Genomic DNA, 20968 nt, shown 5'->3' with positions numbered 1-20968 from the left:
AAAAGAATATTCTGGGAATGATAACCATAACAAGAAAAAATATGATGTTGTGCCCATTAAACCACGTAGACAGAGCCAGGAATATCTCAATGTTGTTATGGACGAAGTGGTCTGTCTCTCCCTGCTGCCCACTGCTGCTTTCAAAAGTCTGTCTATACCCCCCTTTAGGAGACTTCATCTGTGGTAGTTGTACCAGTACAAAGACCTTTGCAAGGTTACAGGACCCCTAGCCCTGGAGAATCCACTGCCCCATGACAGAGGTCACAGGCATATATATGCTAACAATATAATAGTATAGCACAGCAATACTACTGATGTTGACTGAGTCCCACATCTTGGGCCTTGTATATATTTATGGTCCCAGTTCTACTTACCATAGAAAAAGGCATCAGGACAATAACAGGTGACTATTTGCAAGAAAAAGAAGTGTATACATTTAAGGGATGTTTTTTCTTAGAAGAAAGAAATATTAGAAGCAAAATAAACTTTATCTGTTCTGAATATTGTCTCCAAACAATTACAAATACTTTTCATTCCTACCTCTTTCCTCACCCTCATGCACAAAGTTTTTGTGCAGTTTCTTTGTCTCATGTCTATAATATGAAACATATTCAAGGAAAAAAAAAACAACTCTCCCTATTCCAAGCAGAAGTAAAAGTCAGCTGTACACTTTTATTACATATAGGAACCAATGACAGGATGGTCTTTGCAGTACAGCAACTACAAGTTTCCTAGACACTGGCATACAGATGTTTTATTTATATTAGGATAGTGTAACAATTAATAAGATAACCTTTTCATCCATTAAACTGGTGTAAATATCGTATGAAACTACTATAGCGTGGTTGACAAGCCCACAATAACAGTTCAGTATCTATTTTTATTTTATGTTAATGTGGAGACCAAGGGAGGAATACCAATCCTGTTTCATTTTGTGTTTTGCTCATAATAAAGTAAATTACATTTGTATCTATTCCTTAAGTCTTAAAAATCAGGTATTGTAGCACTGCAGGTTTCATGAGGATTGCAATCTTTTTTAAAGATCATGATCTGATCAGGCTAAGTTATGGTATATCATGATCTTTATGCTGTAAGTTAGAACACTGAAATGGGATAATACAATAAAACCAATCTGTAATGTAGCAGATCACAGAATCACAGAATTTCTAGGTTGGAAGAGACCTTAAGATCATCGAGTCCAACCTCTGACCTAACACTAACATGGCGTATCAGCAGAAAAATCAAAGAACATACACATGGGTACAGAAACATATATCACATAATATATAATTCTTCATGAGAACATATTTCAGAGAGGCATTTTTTTAATTATTGTTGTAAAACAGAAGAGGACAGTTCTAGCTTTTGACCAACATAACATATTTTTTGAACGATTGGCTTTGCATAAGCACACATACACTTGCTTTCTCTGCCTTACATGATTTCCTACTGTTTGATACACATGTATGTTTCAAAGTTCACTTTGAGTTAAAATTAAGAGTTGCCATAATGAAGTTTAAAATAGAAAAACATCATGTTAAGAATGATGTGCGTGTGGGGACAGCATTAAAAGGGAAAACTGCCATATAGTTTTTCATTATATCCAGTTAATTTCTAAATCTTTGTGTTCCCTTGGTGCAGCCTGTTGGTAAAGACGTAGTACTGCACACTTCCAACTTGAGTTTATATCCCAGATCAGATGCCCTATGACAGTACAAGCTGGGGAACACCTCGGAGATACTGCTAGAGCTTTATGCCTTCTACTGCACACACTCCTTTATCAACAAGCTGATAAACCTTTATTTCATATAAGTTAGCAGAGGCAAGAAGTGATAGTAAGAGCTTACAGGAAAAGTGCAGTAATAAAAGGCTGATATAAATTGAGAGAAACTGTAGAGTATTCTGCTTGCTAGAATGAAATCCCTGTACAAAGCAAAGATATTCCCTGTTTTGCCTTTCTCCTCCACACACACACACTTGATGTAACCGGCTCTGATGTTTAATAATCAGGAAGACTGCATGTACAAAGAAAGGCATTAAAAGTCTCAGCTGGCAGATTTTTGGCAAATCCTCAACATACTAAAAACTCAAGCAATAAGCCAGCAAACAGAACGCAAAAGCTCAATAGCTCTTTGGTTGGGTGGTGCTCTGGTTGGCCACCAGATCAAAACACAATAGAAAAAAAAAAAAAAAAGAAAAAAAAATAAACACAGTGCTTGGATCTGGCTGTTTTATTTTCCTGTGTGCAGCAATACATCCTCATGACTGTAACAAACTCAGCTTCCCAGGGATGAGGATTACTTCCTATTGCTCTATTGTAGAGGTTCTAACTCACAGATATGGGCAAGTTAGTCAAGTCACCATGCCAAGGACTCAAACATGAAGAGGTGTAAATCCAGGAAAGGAAAAAAAAAAAAAAAAAAAAAAAAAAAAAAAAAAAAAAAAAAACATTCAGAGGAGTTCCTTTTTGCCTGAATAGTTTTGGGCAATATTTAGTCCAAGACAGAATTCAGAATACTGTTCTTCATTGTTTTTTGTAATCAAGTTTTGCCAGAAGTTGGACAGTAGAGGAAGCATGTTTTGTGAAAAAGCAAGTGTCCACATTAGTAGATTTGAGGGTGCAGGATATGCAGTGTGTGTCATAAAGTATGGTCAATGAAGGTTTCAGTGAAGTGTACCTTGAGTTTGCACATGTTTTCATTGATAGCTGCATATTATTCAGAACAATTTACAATGTTCTATGGTTTCCATGTATACAGTGAAATCACCCTTCATAATATTTTACTTTGGCATACTTAAACTGTTGACAAGAAAAGAAGTTTTGTATTTGAATTTCAATATTCTTCTCTTATTATAAGTGATACATCAACTAGTATGTCATTAAATATCCCATAATAAATAATAATGGTAATAGAGAGTATATGTGTATGTTGCTTATAAGAAATTCACAAAATGTTTCTTAAACTCATATTTAATTTACTCTGTCTTTCCCTTTCATTTATGTCTATTATGTAATATCAAATAATTAACCGGGCATCAGATTTTTCAAATATATGAGCAATGATATATTGTGAAGTCAAATTAAGATGTGTTGGTGCTTACAAACTTGGTTTCAAGTGATAATAATGAATTAATTCAAAATATTGCTATGATTATAGTCAGAAACGTCACCCCATTGCTTCAGTTTAACAGTATTCCATCTTAATTTGACCCTTTGCACTAGTGCTGCAACCTAGTGGTGTATATAAAATTATTCTACTTCAAAGGTAGTGAATGTTCACCTGCAACCTGCCTGTGAATACAGTTAACAGACATAGAAACTAAGTTATCTGCAGAGAACTACCCAGATGAGGCAGACTCTGTCTCAGTCTTTTTTTTTTTCCTTGGGAAATCATGTTGAGATCAGGAAATTACTTTCCCAGAAATAGAGGTAGATATCATTCTCAAATTAACCTTTTCTGCCTTTTACAATTAATTATTTAACAAGGAAAATTTAGAACTGATATCACTTAGCCGAAATTTGTATACTGGTGTACATGTATATATGTGCATATTAAGAGTATCTCTCTACATTTAATTAATGATGAGCTCACTTGCTTTGACATGGCATTATTTGAATGCATTGCTCAATAAAGTCTAAGCACAGAAAAGAACAGAAACCACAGTGTCTATGGTAAGCATATTTTAGTATTTCACCACTTTCTTCACAGATCCTTTGTCTACTGAGAACAAGCAAATACGAAGTTTTAGTAGATATAAACTCATTTGATCTAACGGAAACCAACAAGACCATTTCACAGAGTATGTAAGTTCCCACGTACAGTCCCTCTGAGATGGATCTTGCCATTTTGACATTAACTGTTACAGAATTATAAATATAAATTGCTGGCAATCCAAGCAGCCAAGATATTTTCCAACAATACATAAAAAAATAAATAAAATAAAACCCTTAGCAGCAGTCTCAAGTTTAAATACCTGTATCATAATCAACACTCCTCAAACATTACAAAGTTCCTACTTAAGCATATAAAATCATCTTGGCAGCACACAAAGAAAGCATGAAGATGGAGCTAAACTAAAATTAACAGAAAACTGCTACAGAAATGACCTTTACATTCATATTATTGTTTAAGAAAGTATATAAAAATTTGGGAAGACCCCCTGAAGACACAAACTAGATTACCAGTTTATAATCCAAGAACTATTCCTCTCCTGATGCAAGCCCACATTGACTCTAAAAAGCTGGTTTTCAACTCAGGGAAACATAACTTGTCTTTTTTATTTGCCTTTCCCAGTTCCCTAAGTTCGTTCGTTCTTTCTTCTCCTTGAAAATAGCAAAGACTTAGTATAACATTCAAAAAGTAATCAATTAATACAAAAGTTTGACTAACTAGAAAATCTCAATAAATGCATGTATCAGACTCATGATATTCCTGGTACATGGCATATTTAAAAATAATTAGGGATTCAGAAGTACATTCTAGTCTCCCACCCATGTTCTCCCCCTCCAGTAACACTGCCATGTAAATGCAAAGCCTACTAGTGTAAAAGAAAAAAAAAAAAAAAAAAAGGAAAAAAAAGCAACCAAGACCGTAATTCTTAACAAACCTGTTTCCTCACACCACACACATACATGCTCTTATATACATATACAAACAACGAGTTGTATAATTCAAAAAAATACCTTCAAAGCAGTGGATATGTAGTTGGGGTAATACAGAAGCTTTTACTGAAATGAAAGATGAAGATTATAGGAAACAGCTCAATTTGTGTGGAAGCAACAGAGATGATAGGTCAGTTTTAAAATGCTGGCTGCTATTTGTCACCGATTGCACGTGCAGATGCATTTTCTTAAGCTGAAGGACTGTTAGATTTTTATGGCTGCAACTAGTATCATGTACAGTATTAGTCTACTGCAAATTTCTCATGCAGCTGACAATGCCACCAATAGTTAGTGAGAACATGGATTTAGACTTGTATTGTGCTGCATTAATTTAACACCACATCAAATATGGATTTTATTGCAGCAGTGACAATAAATGCTCACACAGGTGCAGGCTAAATTTTTTCTCCCTCCCTCACTTCTCTTTTCCCCCCCTTACTGAAATGTCAAACCTGGCAATATTTTCCCCATTGGTGTGTATATAGCTCTGTACCTATATTTGAAATATTGCCTGTATCCACCCACCATCCCTCTCCATAGGGATTTCCTTCATAAAGAAACATTTGCTCTAAGTGCATATAATTATTCTGAAATTCAATTCAGGGCAAAACCAATAGCAGCCAAAGCTGTAACAGACTTGCCCTGGCATAGAGAAAGTGTGGGCACGTATGTGTATGTTTCATGCTATGCTCATAACAGTTACACTATGAAACATTGGTCTTTTTTCAATTCAAATAGTATTGTTGTTGTCCCCATTATATTTGCAAGAACTGAATACGGATTGCAACTGCTGCTCCAAAGACAGCCTGACACTGGTAGAGAAAAATAAAAGAAAAAAGATTTATAACATGCTGAGCATTTCAATCTTCAGTACATATGATACCGGTTTACTTCGAGGACAAAATATATGGCATCTGCTTCCTACTCTTGTTTCATTACTCCTGAGGCATATTTATGAAATGTAAAAAGTTGCATACAGTAGAGCAATTTTATGCATTACATTAAATACCATGCTGTTCATGCTCTAATAACAATAACAACAGCAACTACAAGGGGCTTAAGGAAATGCAAGTAAGAAAGGCTCCTACCTTTTATTCTGCTTCTGAGAAAGTGAAGTAGTGTCCACCCCAAAGAAAACTGAAGAATGAGCTATTAGAGTCCTTTTCTTGTTTGTTTTCTGCTGTTATTTTCTAAGACTGATCCCACTTGGATCTAACTCAGGCTTTTTCTCCCAGCATCACTTAACTCTGGACAGCAGGGAACCAAAGCTAAGGGGGAGCTCTCCTTCTGCCTGGCTTTCATTCAGAGCTCCCGATTAGAAAGAAGAATAAAAAAAAAAAAAAAGGGAAAGACACACCACCACCAGCACACACGCACCCGCACAGACACCCAGCCAGACACACGGACACACTCGGAGGCAGACTCGGAGGAAGGGAGAGGGGAGAGGCGCTGCTGCTGGAGCCGCAGCACTTACCCTGGGAAGGCTGGGGACTAGGGAAGCGCAGGCTTTTCCAAGCACACAGTGATTTGCAACTGAATGCAGTGGGAGGGTACAGCAACGGAGAGCTTTTTTGTTAAAGCCCGTCGCCCTCCCTTCGCTGACAGAATGGTTCTCTGTTTTTGAAGTCTAAGGTAATCAGCCTCAGCTACTTAGCTCGTCGCGGTAATGCTGAGAACAGCATCACTTTTTGTGGTGTATTTTTCTTGATTAAATATAACCACTTCTCTATACCACCAGTGATCTTACCGCGATGTTTATAAGATATATCTTATGTTTATAAGATATACATATAAATTAGCATGGTGCCAAATTAAATTACAACCTCAGAGGGCTCAGATGCAGCCACAGAGGGTAGCTATTTTCTTCGCTGAGCTGCTTGTGCTATTAGATTAGAAACATTTTTTTTCTCCTGCTTCGCCAGTTTTATGATTAATATAAAACAAGACAGGTTCACATAATATTAGATATTTTCCCATTTCCAGAGGTCATCTGAAAAAAAAATGTCAGCACCACTACAAATCCCCCACTATTTTTTTTTTTCCGCAGTTGATACTTGCAATGCCTATATTTATTTTATTTCAGCCACTGTATTTGGACTTTGGAATTTGCAGATATATTCCTTTCCATCAAGTTAATCTGTGCTGGTTACACATTCCTAATACAGCAAACTGGACTCAGCACAATCCTCCTTGGATCATATCATTGTGATACTGTTGAGAGTTCCCTGTGCATTACTTAGAAGAGATTTAACAAATAGGCACGTAAGATTAAGCCAATGGATGTCAGTATTGCTCTATGCAGAAAGTGTCATAAAGGACTTTCTTTGGTTGTAAAAAAAAAAAAAAAAAAAAAAAAAAAAAGCCTCCTAAAATAATAATAATTAAAAAAAGTAAAATCTCTTAAACAGAAGCTGAAAAATGTTGCATTTCTGAGTGAGGATGCAAGTATCAATAAAAACTATTTCATCATTAGAAAATCTAATACAAGAAGAGATAGATCACCAGCTGCTTCTTTGCTAGTGATTTAGGCCGCTTGTTTATTTGCTTGTTTTCAACTGCTACTTATCAGTCCAAAGAAAAACCAACAAAAACAACAACAACAAAGATCTTTATCTTGCCTAGTATCAATCTCTAATATAACCAACTGGTATCAGAAATGACCCATCACCTGAATGCAACCATTTGGTAGATGAGCAAATGAGCATTTAAGTAATATGCTACACTAGCATGTGAACACATCATCGCCATAGACAGAAGCAAAGCAGCAAAATGTCAAGGGAAAAATTAAATCACCCTACTACCGCATATAAAACAATTTGGTTTTGACAAACTTATCTACCATCATAGATTTTTTATCTTTCAAGGAAAGACAATGATTTTCTAAGGCTTTGGCTGTACTTGGGCACAGAAATACACAGTGCAAACAGTAAACATTTTTCCATTGCTTTCTTTCCCTCTTTCCCATTGCTCTAACAATATGAAAGTTAGAATTGCCATATGTCCATCTGTTCCTGCTTTCCAAAGAACTTCATTCTTAGTCCTTTCACAGGAAAGGAGGAGACTGTAGAATCTAAGTCAAGCTTCCATCTCACTGCCAGCATTTGACATTACACTACATTCACAGTTCCCAGTGATCCATGTGGAACTCACAATATTGAGATATCTGCAATGTCTTACAAGTTGACCCATTTATTTGTGAAAAAGTGGGAGCATAAAGCTCTCTTCTTTTGGGCAAATCATCTTACCTTGATCTGAAGATGAAGTTCAAGGAATCATCTTTTCTGGCTGTAAGAGCTATGTTTCTCCTCCTAAAAGTACCAGGTTCGTGCAGCAGAAAGCTGAAGACTGTCTTAGAATAGCAGCTGCACTTTCAGCTTAGTACTACAGATAAATTAAATTATAGTGAAAAGAGACACAAATTTGTGGAAATTAATATACATGGCTGGGAAGTATCGCTTTAAAGTTGGATTATTTTTTGGATAATGAATAAAATATCAAGTGTTGAAAATAAAGTTAAAAGCTTTAGTTCCTTTTAACATTTTGTCTTTTGATATTTAAGCTGTAAACACAAAGTGGGAAATAAAGGACAGTTGGTGTATATATGAAAAGTTTAGAAATGCACATGTGCACACACACATAGAGTGCTGCAACAAACTCTGAAGTAAAAACTGAAAACAATGATCTAGTGGAATTATTGAAGAACAAGAACTCCAGAATCACGAAGTGTGCACTTACACCCTACCCTGCAGAGAGTTTTGGTATATTTCAGTTAGTGTTTTATTCAACTAAAATGTACTAACCTTACCCTAGAGATATATGAATTTATTCAGGCATAGTTTCTGCTAGTCACACTTGCTTCCTTAAATTGGGCTAACTTTGTTGAACACTAGAAAAGCCACATGTACTCACTAACTCCTTTTTTTTTTTTTTTTTTTTTTTTTTGTATGGTCCACTATTTAAAGGTCAGCGTTTTTGATAGTGATAGTATAGGAATATCGCAGGCAAAACAATCATTCATCCACTTTTTTCATCTAGATATATGCAGCGGTAACTTTAATACAAGGTGGCATCATAGCCCATTTATAAAACTGCCTAATACTTCCCATTAGAAGAGCCCTTTTATAGTTGCTTATAAATTTACCAAACAAATTATTTAGGACTAAATTTTCTATGCTGATGGTTCGCCCCAGGCAGAAATGATTTAAAAACATTTCAGCCAAAATAATACTGAGATTTCAGAGAATGAGGAAAAATTATACTGCTGGAATTTTCTCACAGGAGTAAAGCAACCTTCATGCTTTGAAGGCAGAATGTGAAACTCCACAGGGTACAGCTGGCCTTTGAGTCAGAGAAGCTTACCAATGGGGACAGATTAGGTCAACGAGCATTAAGATAAAGGAAGAGTGGTAGGAGCTGAAGGAGCAGAGGCTGGAGGATGCATTCTTATTGGCCAGCAAGGAAAGAAAAAAAAAAAAAAGGCAAAAAAAAAAAAAAGCTGTATTTCTAATAAAGAACCAAGAAAGAAGAAATAGTGGCAGAATAGGGGTTAGAACACAAATTCATGCAGATTGAACAAGGAAACCTGGGGCGGGGAGGAAAGAAGAAAAGGGAAAAAAACAAACACAAAAACTCAAACATTGGAAAGAGAGAAACAGATCATTACAGATGGTTTTATGTCATCTCTGTCTTCAAAGTGGGCAGCTTTATTCTCTGAAAATAATGGATCTTCTGTGATAGAATAGTAGAACGGTTTGGGTTGGAAGTGACCTTACAGATCATCTTGTTCTAACTCCCCGGCCATGGGCAGGGACACCTCCCACTAGACCAGGTTTCTTTTATTTTCTTTTCTAGTTGCAAACTTGGCTACAATCATAAGAGCCAACAGTTGCATTTGTAGGAAGATGATGAAGTGTAAGAAAGATGAGAAAGGAAAAAAAAAAAGGAATTAGATCCCATTTTCTGAAGTATCACATCAGAAAGTGGCTGTCAAACCTACTAGCATTCTCTGCACTCAAAGCAGAGTTTAAGCATAGTAGTTACTTCATCAGTAACCGATCTCAGGAAACAGAGATCAGTATGGTATTTTTAAAGACTCCAAACCTAACAACGAGCTGTGTGGAACCTGATGATCCCACTTCTGCTTGATTTATTCCATGTTTGATATATTTCTTAACCTCTGGAAAGTCACACACAGAAACACATCAATAAAAAACAAGTACTCTGTAATTAACAAGTGACAGAATTGTTTATCTATTTATAATTTTACAACTAAGGATGCCAATTTAATTATCACGTTTGTCCTAATTCCTCTCCATTTTCCTTCATATACTCCCTAAAGCATCCCTCCTCACTGCACAAGATGGAGCGGCCTTTGGGTAAGCCATGGCAAGGCAAAAGTTGTCTAGAAAACATTGCCTTTTATGTTGCAGAAGCCAGAAAATGTGTCGTGAATGAAACTGAATGGAGGGGAAAATAGAAAAGTTCTCACAGTGAAAACATTCCCCTTTGAACTAGATTATATCTAATTCTCTGTCACTTATCCTTGCATGATGCTGAGCACGTCACTTGAACCAGATTTATTTCATAGGTGTTTTCCTGTTACACTCTCCGATTTCTAAGTTTCTCACTAAAAAGCTGGGTCTGCTATAAAGAAGTGCTGAACACACAGCTGCAGCATACACTGTGCTATTATAAGGGCAAAAAATGGTGAAAGTGAGGTCTGGTGCTCTGTGTCTTGTACTTGGTGAACTAAGTCAGCTTGTACTTCAGAGTGTGGTCTCTCTCTATGCCTCAAATTCTATTTTGTGGAAAAGGGTCAGCATCATGCCCCCGCTTCAGAAACGTGTTGAGGAGATCAACTAATACTTAGAAAATGTTCAGCTGTTGTACTGTTGAGGACTAAAGAAGTTTTTAAGAATGTTATAAAAAAAGCAGGATTTCAAAGTGGGATTCAAACAAGGCCATAAACTGTATATTGAATAATGCTAAAGCAGAATTGTTGTTGAATAAGAAAAAAAAAATGCTAATTATGTGCCATCAATAAAATAATTCAGCAAAATATAATGATGCTTATGCACAACAGTGTGTCAACTTCAGGGTAAATAGGTTAAATATTTCCTAATTTCTGCATGCATGAATCTGAAAATGTAGTAGCTTATTATTGTTTGTCTGATTTGTTTTCTTACAGTGACTATGTGTGCATCCGTATTTGAAATTTTTATTATTTATTCATTAAGTGATCATGAATGCACTAGGTACTGTGGTGACAAAAATATGACAACAGGTCCCACACAGAGACATTGTTTCCAAGAAGACATGAAAGGATGGACATAACAACAAAAAAATGGTGTCTGAGTAGAAAAGCAGGGAAGCAATAGAGATAAATAGTGGAGGGAGGTGGTGGCAATAAGGGAACAGAGGCTCCCATGTTAGGCAGCCTAAGTGCTGTGAAGAAACACACAGTGCTAGGAACAAAAGACTGTTCATGAAGGACAGACAAGCAAAATATTTTGAAGTATGTGTAGTAAGCAAAAGTAAATAAAATTCAAAAAACATCAAGCAGAGCAGTACCCAGTCCAAAATGCCACTCTTCTAAAACCAATGTCACCACTCTGTTCCACTCAGTAATGTTCATACCAGCTGGAGCTCCTGCTCTGACAATAACACCACTTCCTCTAATTCTCCAGGCAATCCTGGCAATGTGTATGCCAGGAAGTGTCCTGACTTCTGTTATAAGTCTCTTTTATCATGATGGATAAAAACAAAAACTTTGTTTGAGATTTATGACTTTCTGGCATCTGATTTTAACTCAAACACATTTTTTTTCCAATTATTGTAAGCCGTAAGCTTTCTTATCAAAGGATGATCATGCTTCTTCCATAGAAGGAGTCTACAAGGAATGAAATACTCATTTTTTCATTCATTGCTGTTATTCCAGAGTGCACATATACTGTTATCTGCTAAAATTGTTTTATTTTAATAAATCATTGAGTCCTGTAACAGTGTTCAAATGTTCTGAGGATAAAAGTAAGTATTAGTACAGTAAAAGAAAAAAGTTTATAGTCACCTAGAAAACATCCATAAACATGGTATAATAGAACATAATTCCTACAAAAGGCTTCACACACATAAGCTGAAACTACTAAGGAGGATGTCAATAAAACAGCTATATTGTGTTCAAACCTGTCTATTTTTTCTCCAATGATTATGAAAAAGATCTAAAACTTCCATAAAGATTGCTGCATTATTGGTAGCATTCTTCAAGTACCCTAACATATTTTGTAGCGGCATGAACAGAAAGAATATATATATATATATATATATATATTTAGATAATGCTGTATTAATACAACCAAGCAGAAAAATTTTGCTAGAATTGATGTAATCTGATTTGGACAAAAGGTATTATTTCTGTATAATGCTATGAAAACAAATATAACAGAGAAAATATCTGTACTTAACTTCACTAGAACTATTCTTTGTCTTTCCCCTTTTCATGTCAGTCAGTTGTTTGTTATTTTTCTGTTAGTATTGGCTTAAACACCCCTGAAGCTTACTTGCAGATATAAATTATGATACTGCGTAAACAACTCTTCTATGAAAGATGTCCACAATAACAGTAATGTGAAAGTTATTAGTTCTTCCTTTTCTTTGGTCTTTCCTTTTCTTAGTTTCCATCCAGTGACAGTGGCACTGGAAATGGTACAAACAATCCCAACAACCTGTTTGATTTCTTTCTACCATCAATATGTTTCTCTGCATTCACAGGTAAATAACATTTTTCTACACAGGTTTTATTCTGATGTTTGCTTTAGCAGCATGGTTGTGATTTTACTATCATATACCAATGTTGTTATCTATGTATCAGGAGGCTTAGTGCCATCCCATTTCACTTAAATAAGAATGTGCATGCCTATGCAATTTCAAGGAAATGAATAAATACACAAAAACCCCTCCTCCCTTGATAACATATTTGGAAGAACATAGATTAGATGTATCAATTTTGCATTTGGCAAATGTGATGGTGATATTTTAAGAACAGCTAAACTACTAAACAGCAAAACAGCTTTAGATCAATTCTCAGGCTTGAAAGAATTTATATTTTTGCAGAGAACAAAATCAAATAAAGCATATTTTTTCAATCTAAATACCACAAGAAATTACATTTGTAGGCTTTGTGAAAAAAAAAAAAAAAGAAAGAAAAACAGACGGTAAACCAGAGCCCTGCTCAGAAAAATAAAGCCAACCAATCAACCAAAAAACCTGAAAGATATGCTGAATTTCAGTATGTGTATAACACAGCTATGTCACATTAGAATTTGGATGGACTTAGGGACATGCTCAAAACAAACAGTAGGAACTAAACATATTGATATTGATATGTTTATTGATATGTGTATAAACATATTGATAACTAAGTATCCTAAAGTCAGAAAACTTGGTCTGAGACTGAACACAATAAAGAGAAGACATACATGTACACAGTTTTACTGTTATATTTTATATTAGAAGTAAAGGAAAACTAAAGGGGGGAGACAGTCACATTCTAAAACAATAAAATGATATTCTGTGTAGTTTGATGTTAAAAGACTGGCACCAAACAGCAGTTTTAGGCAGTTTTTGTGTTCTTGTTGTAAAGGAAACAAAGCAACAGAGTTAAAAAGAGTGCCTCAGGTTAACACTGAAATTTACCGTAAGTCCCCAACTGCAAAGCAAAATCTGTCATTTGTTCGATTTGAATTAAGGAAAAAAGCCAAACAGCAACAACAAATTGGTGCCAGATAATTCACCAAAACTCTGCATTCGTGCTAAAATATTGTGGCTGCTATTGGTATACATCATCCTTTGTTTGTCTTAGTAGCATGTCTTAAATTTCCTCAGGTGAGCAAACATCTTTGGTACAGGAATAGTAGGAAAGGAAGAAGAGAGAAAAAAATCAAAACCAAAACACCCACTAGAGTTTGCCAAACTATCATCAGTATCTGCAGAACAGAACTGTTTGTTTTTTAACCTTTAAATTCAGCTGTTCCACCTCTGTCCATCCATCTGTAACTCCCCCCTTCCCCCATCACCCTCTCCCTTGGGAAACAGTCAAATAATAACCAGATCCTCTGTTCCAAATACAATTCTAGAGACAGATCAGTCAGGAGACTTTCAGGGATTTGGTTATGAAATAACACCCTAGATTTGAGTTCATGATCTTAGTATTTGAGTGGAATGCCAAAGAGACGGAACTGCAGGCTGCAGTAGAACGACTTTTGTCACCCAGCAGAAAAGACTTCAGAGTGCTGATGTGCTCAACTCTAACCCCAGGGGCAAATTACCTGAAGTCAATGAATGTTCCCATCCAGATTTTGATGACACGGTTGCCCCTTCTCAAACCTTGGAATCTGATCTTTCTGTAATTGAGAGTATCCTACTGAAGTGTCGCTGAAATAATGTCTCATTTTCAAGCCAGTCTGTCTTTTACTCCAGTTAAAAGATCAGCATCTACATAGTATGCATGCCTTTCACCATTAAGCTTTCTGGAAAAGAAACACGTTAATTGTCAAAAGACAACTTTTATCCAGATAACAGCATACTAAAGCACAATTCAAATCACATGATAACTACAAGCAAGTCTAATTTTGGAAACGGACATCATCAGAATAAGTAAAATACATAATAGAAAACAGGATAATGCATGGACCTTATACTACAATTTACTTTGTATTTAAGATGAGAAATCATTGTCACCTAATGTCCAGTTAGTGGTTTACATAAAATCACTATATTGCATTGGACAGCTGCCCAATGGATAAGTACCCACATCATAAATATGCACACATAAAAATCGTTATTGGTACTAATTAGAGTAGCAACCTTGTTGGCAGACTCAACAGAAAGGGAAAAGAGATTTTGCTTAGGTGACAGCATAGCATCTGATGCCAAAATAAAAATGGATGAACAAATGTTGGCAGAGAAAACTGCCTACGAAATCTGATGAGTAAAAATTTTTGGAAAAAAAAAAAAAAAAAAAAAAAAAAGCAACTGATGCTTTTGGTTGTACCTAAATAGAGTGAAAGCTAAAACACACAGCTTGTTGCTTCCTTGCTGGTTTACACAGATTAGTCTCAATAAGATGAGGGAAAAATCTTGCTTTGATTTAAACTATGCTTTGAGATGACTGTATGTTAACTTACATTTATGTGCAACTTTATGCTTTTTTGTATAAATTGTATGCTCTCAGGCATACCCAAAGATAAAAGTGTTATTTTGTGTTTTGTTACATGTTTTGAAAACAACAGATGTGAACTGTTTTCTTTTTGTTATTACTTGAAGCTCAGGAATTGTTACTTTGATATAATTTGAAAAGTAGATGTTACATTCCAGCATTTTCTGGGCTTTATATGCATAGAGTGATACTTACAACTATTTCATATCTTTTGAAAAATACAATGATACACACACACACACACAAATCAAAATAAAATAACATGTACCTTTCTAGAAACATTTTCTTCTTTAATGAGGTATTTATGCAGGGGTCAGGAAGTGGCCTTAAAGTTCTAGGAAGTGAATTTACCTTCAAGCTCTGACCCTTCACAATTTCATCACAATATGGTAAGAATAGTAACATAAACCTCCAAACAGTGATTCACACTTCAGTCATTTAATGCTTTCTCCTTTGGTTCAAAAATGTCACAATGTAGCATGAAATGAATTTTGCATACAGCTTTCTAAAAGACTATAAAATTTCAGCCCCAGGACAGTAAATAAATAAAATAAATAAATAAATAAAAATAACCTAAGAAAGGAAGACCTAAAGCAGCCAACAGCCTTTTATAGCTTATCTGCAAACTGGACAGCAGCCAAGAGGCTTGGGTACACTCTCTCATTAGGTCATTTATCGTGCTACATTCTCATCCCCAAGAAAGGAAGGATTCAAGAGTTCCAAGTTCTGACATTTTTTTAATTACGCTACTGTGCAGCATAACATGAAGTTATAAGGTATAATGAAGGCCTACGGGAGACTATTAGCACAGTTTTTTAGGAGCTAGCAAATAGTTTTTAATAATCACTTTGTCATAAACGCCATACGCTGAATTGGTAATTAAGAGATGAGGACAAAAGAACAGAACCCTGAAGAAGAGAATATCATTGTATAACATTTTTAATATAGTGTGGGTTTGATTAGTGTTTGCTTTTAAGTAAAGAAAATAAGATGGGAAATTTCTTCAAATGAAGGTCACAGGACAGTTGAATTGAAAGTACAGTGCACTCAAAGTGTGACAGCTTCCTAGTTTTAACTGTGAAGGAAAGAACTCTCCCTATTTTTTCTAAGGTTGGTACAACTTAAAGAGTTAAAAAAAAAAAAAAGAATTAGCACTAAACTGTGAAAGCTAGAAGATGATGCATGAGACATCACTCTCACTGTTAATGTCTTTCTTGCTGGAAAAAAAAATGTGAGTAGGAAGAAGCTGATAATAACAGAAAATTCCCACTATAGGTAGTATACAATAGCTTGTAAATTGCAAAGGCTGTCTAGTCTAACAGAACTGCACAGGCCAAGATCTAGAGATAATCACCTCTGTTGCACCTCTGTCATCAACCCCTTTTGTGAATTTCGGCCAATCACTTATCTCTGTTCATCACTACAGTGGAGAAATTAATTACAGAATGAATAAATTTCACCTTCAATTTGCAAATTGTTCATGCAAAGCTTACAGTTTCCTTGCATTTCTTCTGCATAATTAATCATTCACCTTCTCAGCTGGCATTTTTTTCTTTCACTGAAACTGAGGCAATGCCAGCTAATTTTGACTGGAAAACTACATGATACTGTGGTTTTTATGGTTTTTTGTTTGTTTGTTTGTTTTCCTGATTGGGTGAGAATAGCTTTTAACCAATTAAATTTTTGTTAGAAGCTAAACATATCTATAAATTCCTAATTATCTTCCACAAAATATTTTCTAAATTTAAGGAAACTGAAAGGTAAAAACATTGGCAGAAATATAATGAGGAAAATTGCTTCATTTGTCATTAAAGAACATGAAATAACTTCAGTAAATATTACAAAATAACCACGTTATTTGTTTTTTATTCATTCCCAAGTACTATAAGAAGTGTCATGCTGATGTTCATACCATGTTATTACACAGCAACTGGATATTCACAATAATAGTAATATAAAGATTTACAAAGACTATATACTTTCTATAAAGGGTATTAAAGTGCATAATATTTTTATAAGCATGCTTTGATATTTTGGATTTTTTTGGATCTAGAAGAGCAGTTCTAGGGTTTGCAGTAAATTTGACAAATCTGAAAGGCATGACCCCCACTGAAATGTCAAAAGATTTTCCTCAGAACACAGGAATGCTTCTAGAAGAATTCTTTACTCCAGATTCAGTCAGAGATGGAACAATGCCTGCAGAGAGCAGCAGTGAACTTTTCACTGAGTAAAGAAGCATAGGTAGGAAATACTGGCCAAAAAACAAACAAACAAAAAAAACACCTCCAAAGCATTGTAGCCTACAGAGATGAGGTCACTGCAAAGTTAGGATTAGACAAACCTGGTATGTAAGGCGTACCAGTAATGAAAAAAGTAATACAAAATAAGACAACTGTTATCTTCTTACAGGCATGCTGCTTTTCTCAAAGTGGCATTCTTTCTGGGTCATGCTAACAGAAAGTCAGGTTTCCCAGACAAGACAATATGCCCTGTTGGTCTAATTTTCACAACATACAGTCAAAGTACAATTATGTTATTTCATAACAGCATGCATTATTTCAAAGCCATTTTGGATTTAAATCCCTATTTCTCACTTTCAGTCTTTGTGGATATAAAGGACAGAAATTAATCTCCTTAAAATGCCCAGAAAATCAAAAGCAACACTGTGATTAGAGTCTTCTGGTTTCTGTCCTTTTAGAATCAGTATCTTTGACTTTCTAGGTATAAGTTAAATGTGTCCCTTCAGATTCTGAGCAAATAACAACTGAGAGATGCGAGAAGATTGTGTTTTATTAAAAGATGACAGGTACTGCTACGGAGTTACCCTTTTAGGCTAATCTCTGTCATATGACAGAGATATTACATTTAGGTCATGTACCTACTGACTTTCTTACTGATATGCTGAGAGTATACACATAAGTGAATAGCCATATCAAGATCTGCATTCTTTCACTGTTTGGTTTACTACACATATCCAAGTTGGCATTTTTTGTGGTGGTTTTACCTAGCTGGGCAGCTGATCTCCACCACAACTGCTCTCTCACTCCCCCTCCTCAAAGGGAAAGAGGGTAAAAATATGATGAAAAGAGCTCAAAGGTTGAGATAAGGACAGGGAGATCACTCAAAAATCATCGTCATGGGCAACACAAACTCAGAATAGGGAGATAAATATAATTTATAGCCTATCACTAGTACACTAAAGCAGTAAGGAACTAAAAGCAAACCAAACACCTTCCCCCAATCCACCCTCTTCCACCTCCTCCCCCTGAGCGGCGGAGGGGAACAGGGAATGGGGGTGCAGTTGGTCCCTAACTCTTCATCTCTGCCTCTCCTTCACAGTCACTCTCTGCCGCTGCTCCACGTCGGGTCCCTCCCACGGGATGCCGTCCTTCTTGAACTGATCCTGTGTGGGCTTCTCACAGGCAGCAGCTCTTCAAGAACTGCTCCCATATGGGTCTGTACCACGGAGTCCATCCCCCAGGAGCAAACTGCTCCAGCACGGGTCCCCCACGGCTGGGCGGCAGCTCCCCCCAGACCCCCTGCTCCTGCGGGGGCTCCTCTCCACGAGGGGGCTGCAGCTGCGGCCCGGGGCCTGCTCCTGCCCTGCGGGGGCTCTCTGTGGGCCGCAGCCTCCTCCAGGCCACATCCACCTGCTCCACCAGGGGCTCCTCCACCCACGGGGGGGGCTGCAGCGTGGAGATCTGCTCCATGGGCTGCAGGGGGACAGCCTGCTCCACCGGGGGCCTCTCCCTGCGCAGCCCGCAGGGGAACTGCTGCTGCCTGCCTGCAGCGACCCTGCCCTCCTGCTGCACTCACCTGGGGGGCTGCAGGGCTGTGTCTCACTCCTCTCTCTCAACTGATGTGGCAAAGCAGTTTTTTCTCTTCCTTAAGTCTGTTCTCCCAGAAGCCCAACCAGTGTTGTTCCCTGGCTCAGCTCTGGCCAGCAGTGGGGCCCTTTTGGAGCTGGCTGGAGCTGGTTCTGAGCAGCTGCTGTGCTCTGCTCACAGAGACCACCCCTGCAGCCCACTGGCTACCAAAACCTTGACATATAAACTCAGTACAATTTTTTAAAATAAAACCCTTTGCTTTCCTTTGAATATTTTAAAATGGTACTTTGAATATACTGTAATGGAAAACATAATGAGACAGTACTTAATTACTTAAAAATAAAAAAAAATATAAAACAAATACTATATCATTATCCCCTTACCTTGAATATGAGCAGTTCTATTCCACAGATTACCTCATTTTTGAAGTACCATCATCCAGCCTCTGCTTCAAAACTTCCAGATTTATGTCTACATGTGGAAAAGAAAAGGGAAGAACAAAGAATGATAAAGAAGGAAATTGCATTACATTAGGTGTATTTGTTAAAATATGTGAGGGTTAAACTTTGATATGGTAACTATATTTAGGAAATCTGTTCACCTAAATCATACATTGAGTTCAAAAACCAGAATATTTCTAATATAAGCAACTGTGCACAAATCATTCCATCTCTCTCCAGCAATGCATAAGAAAATCAATAATAACCAGGGAACACAGGTTTATTTTTGTGTATGAGCAAATGAACCATTCAGGACAAAAGCACAGGTCTTTCTAATTATAGTTACTGCTACTTTTTCATGAGATTCACAATCTAGAGAGTTTCCACATGGCAAAAGAGCTTATAAAATTATTTGGGTTAAACTAATATAATTGTGACATTTTCTGTGAGAATAATTACCTGATTACTATTCCCAGAGCCCTAAGTTACTTGTCAGCCAAACAGGGTACCTGCAGGCACATACAGTGGGTTAGGGCAAGGTTAGATATGCCCCAAAGCCTCTTCTTCCATAACAAAGTAAGGTGACAAATGTCAGTTAATAAGCAAAGTATTTGGTTAACACCAGCGTGATCTACAGAAAGGCTATATAGATACTGTAACTCTTCTTATTTCTTGGCTAAGAGGAAGTATAGCATGTTTTTTTTTTTTTCTCTCTCTCTGTTTTCTCTTAAGAATGGAAATCAATTATATGCAAAAGTGACTAGGAAAATATATTTTGGTTTTATTTTGGTTTTATCCTTTTTTTACCAGTTCACTGAAAAAGTGTGGAATTTAACAAGCCTTGGGACAGGGTCATTTTGTACACAGTGGTAACTTCCTAGTTTAATAACAGAACTGAAGATAAAGACTCAGTATAATGCATCTTGAGATGCACTCTCATCTTGAGATGAAAACACAGCTTTTCCTCAACCACATAGACACACTTTTGATTGCAGTAAGTCTTTTAGATGAATGACAGGGTGAAAGTTAAGGATTCTGATTAAGCTACACTTCTTTAATCAAATAAAACATGGTTAGCCACATATATAATTTTTCCTAATAAACTTTTCAGAGGAGATTTGCCATCCTTTTTCAAGGCATTTCTCTACTCTTTTGAAGTCATTTAGATACATACATACCTCACATTTTGTAATGCATATTATTTTGGGAGCTTATAGAAGAAATGGCAGTAATGTACAAGCTATTAGAACAGTTTTATGTCATGATACATTAAAAACAAATGTGTTTTACAGGCTGCACTGGAGGGGGCTTTGAGCAACCTTGTCTAATGGGAGGTGTCCCTGCCCATAGCAGGAGGATTGGAATTAGGTGATCATTAAGATCCCTTCTAATCCAAACTATTCTATGATTCTATGATATATGTAAAATAAAAGACTATATATGTGCACATAAACACATGTATGAACCTATGAAATATCATGTACAAAAATGTTATATTACAATATAATAATATATTATAATAAACATCCCTATTAATGTCAGCACATTTTGGAGGGGATGGGGTGGGAATCTGCATGATCTGCAGATAAAGAAGTAAAGAAACAAAACCCTACATAACTCCACAGGTTATGGAACAAAGCAATTAATATTGAATCATTCTTATTCCAGGACAAGATGTTATTCTGTGCATCTAAAAAAAGGGTAGAAGGAGGTGAGCAATAGCCAATGGCAGTGTGAGTGTATACCTTGTATTATGCCACAGGAGATACTGCCCAAATCTTTCTTGGTGTTATAATGTTTGTAACATCTCCTCTGAACGAGGGTT

General features: G+C 36.4%; 1 protein-coding gene across 7 annotated transcripts in view; it reads right to left on the bottom strand.

The window, feature by feature from the left end:
• Nucleotides 1-18821, bottom strand: part of CDH10 (cadherin 10) — a 111104-nt gene extending 92283 nt beyond the window's left edge. For 3 of the 7 annotated variants that reach the window (XM_005009448.6, XM_072035011.1, XM_027451650.3), the window contains exon 1: nt 5752-6131. The gene's annotated coding sequence lies outside the window, so the exon portion shown is untranslated. The other 4 variants (XM_072035007.1, XM_072035010.1, XM_021269342.4 and 1 more) reach the window with 4 other exon arrangements.
• Nucleotides 18822-20968: the final 2147 nt, after the last annotated feature.

Source organism: Anas platyrhynchos, chromosome 2 (assembly GCF_047663525.1).
Source record: "Anas platyrhynchos isolate ZD024472 breed Pekin duck chromosome 2, IASCAAS_PekinDuck_T2T, whole genome shotgun sequence".
Classification (NCBI taxonomy): Eukaryota; Metazoa; Chordata; class Aves; order Anseriformes; family Anatidae; genus Anas; species Anas platyrhynchos.
This window is presented reverse-complemented; position numbering and strand designations above follow the sequence as displayed.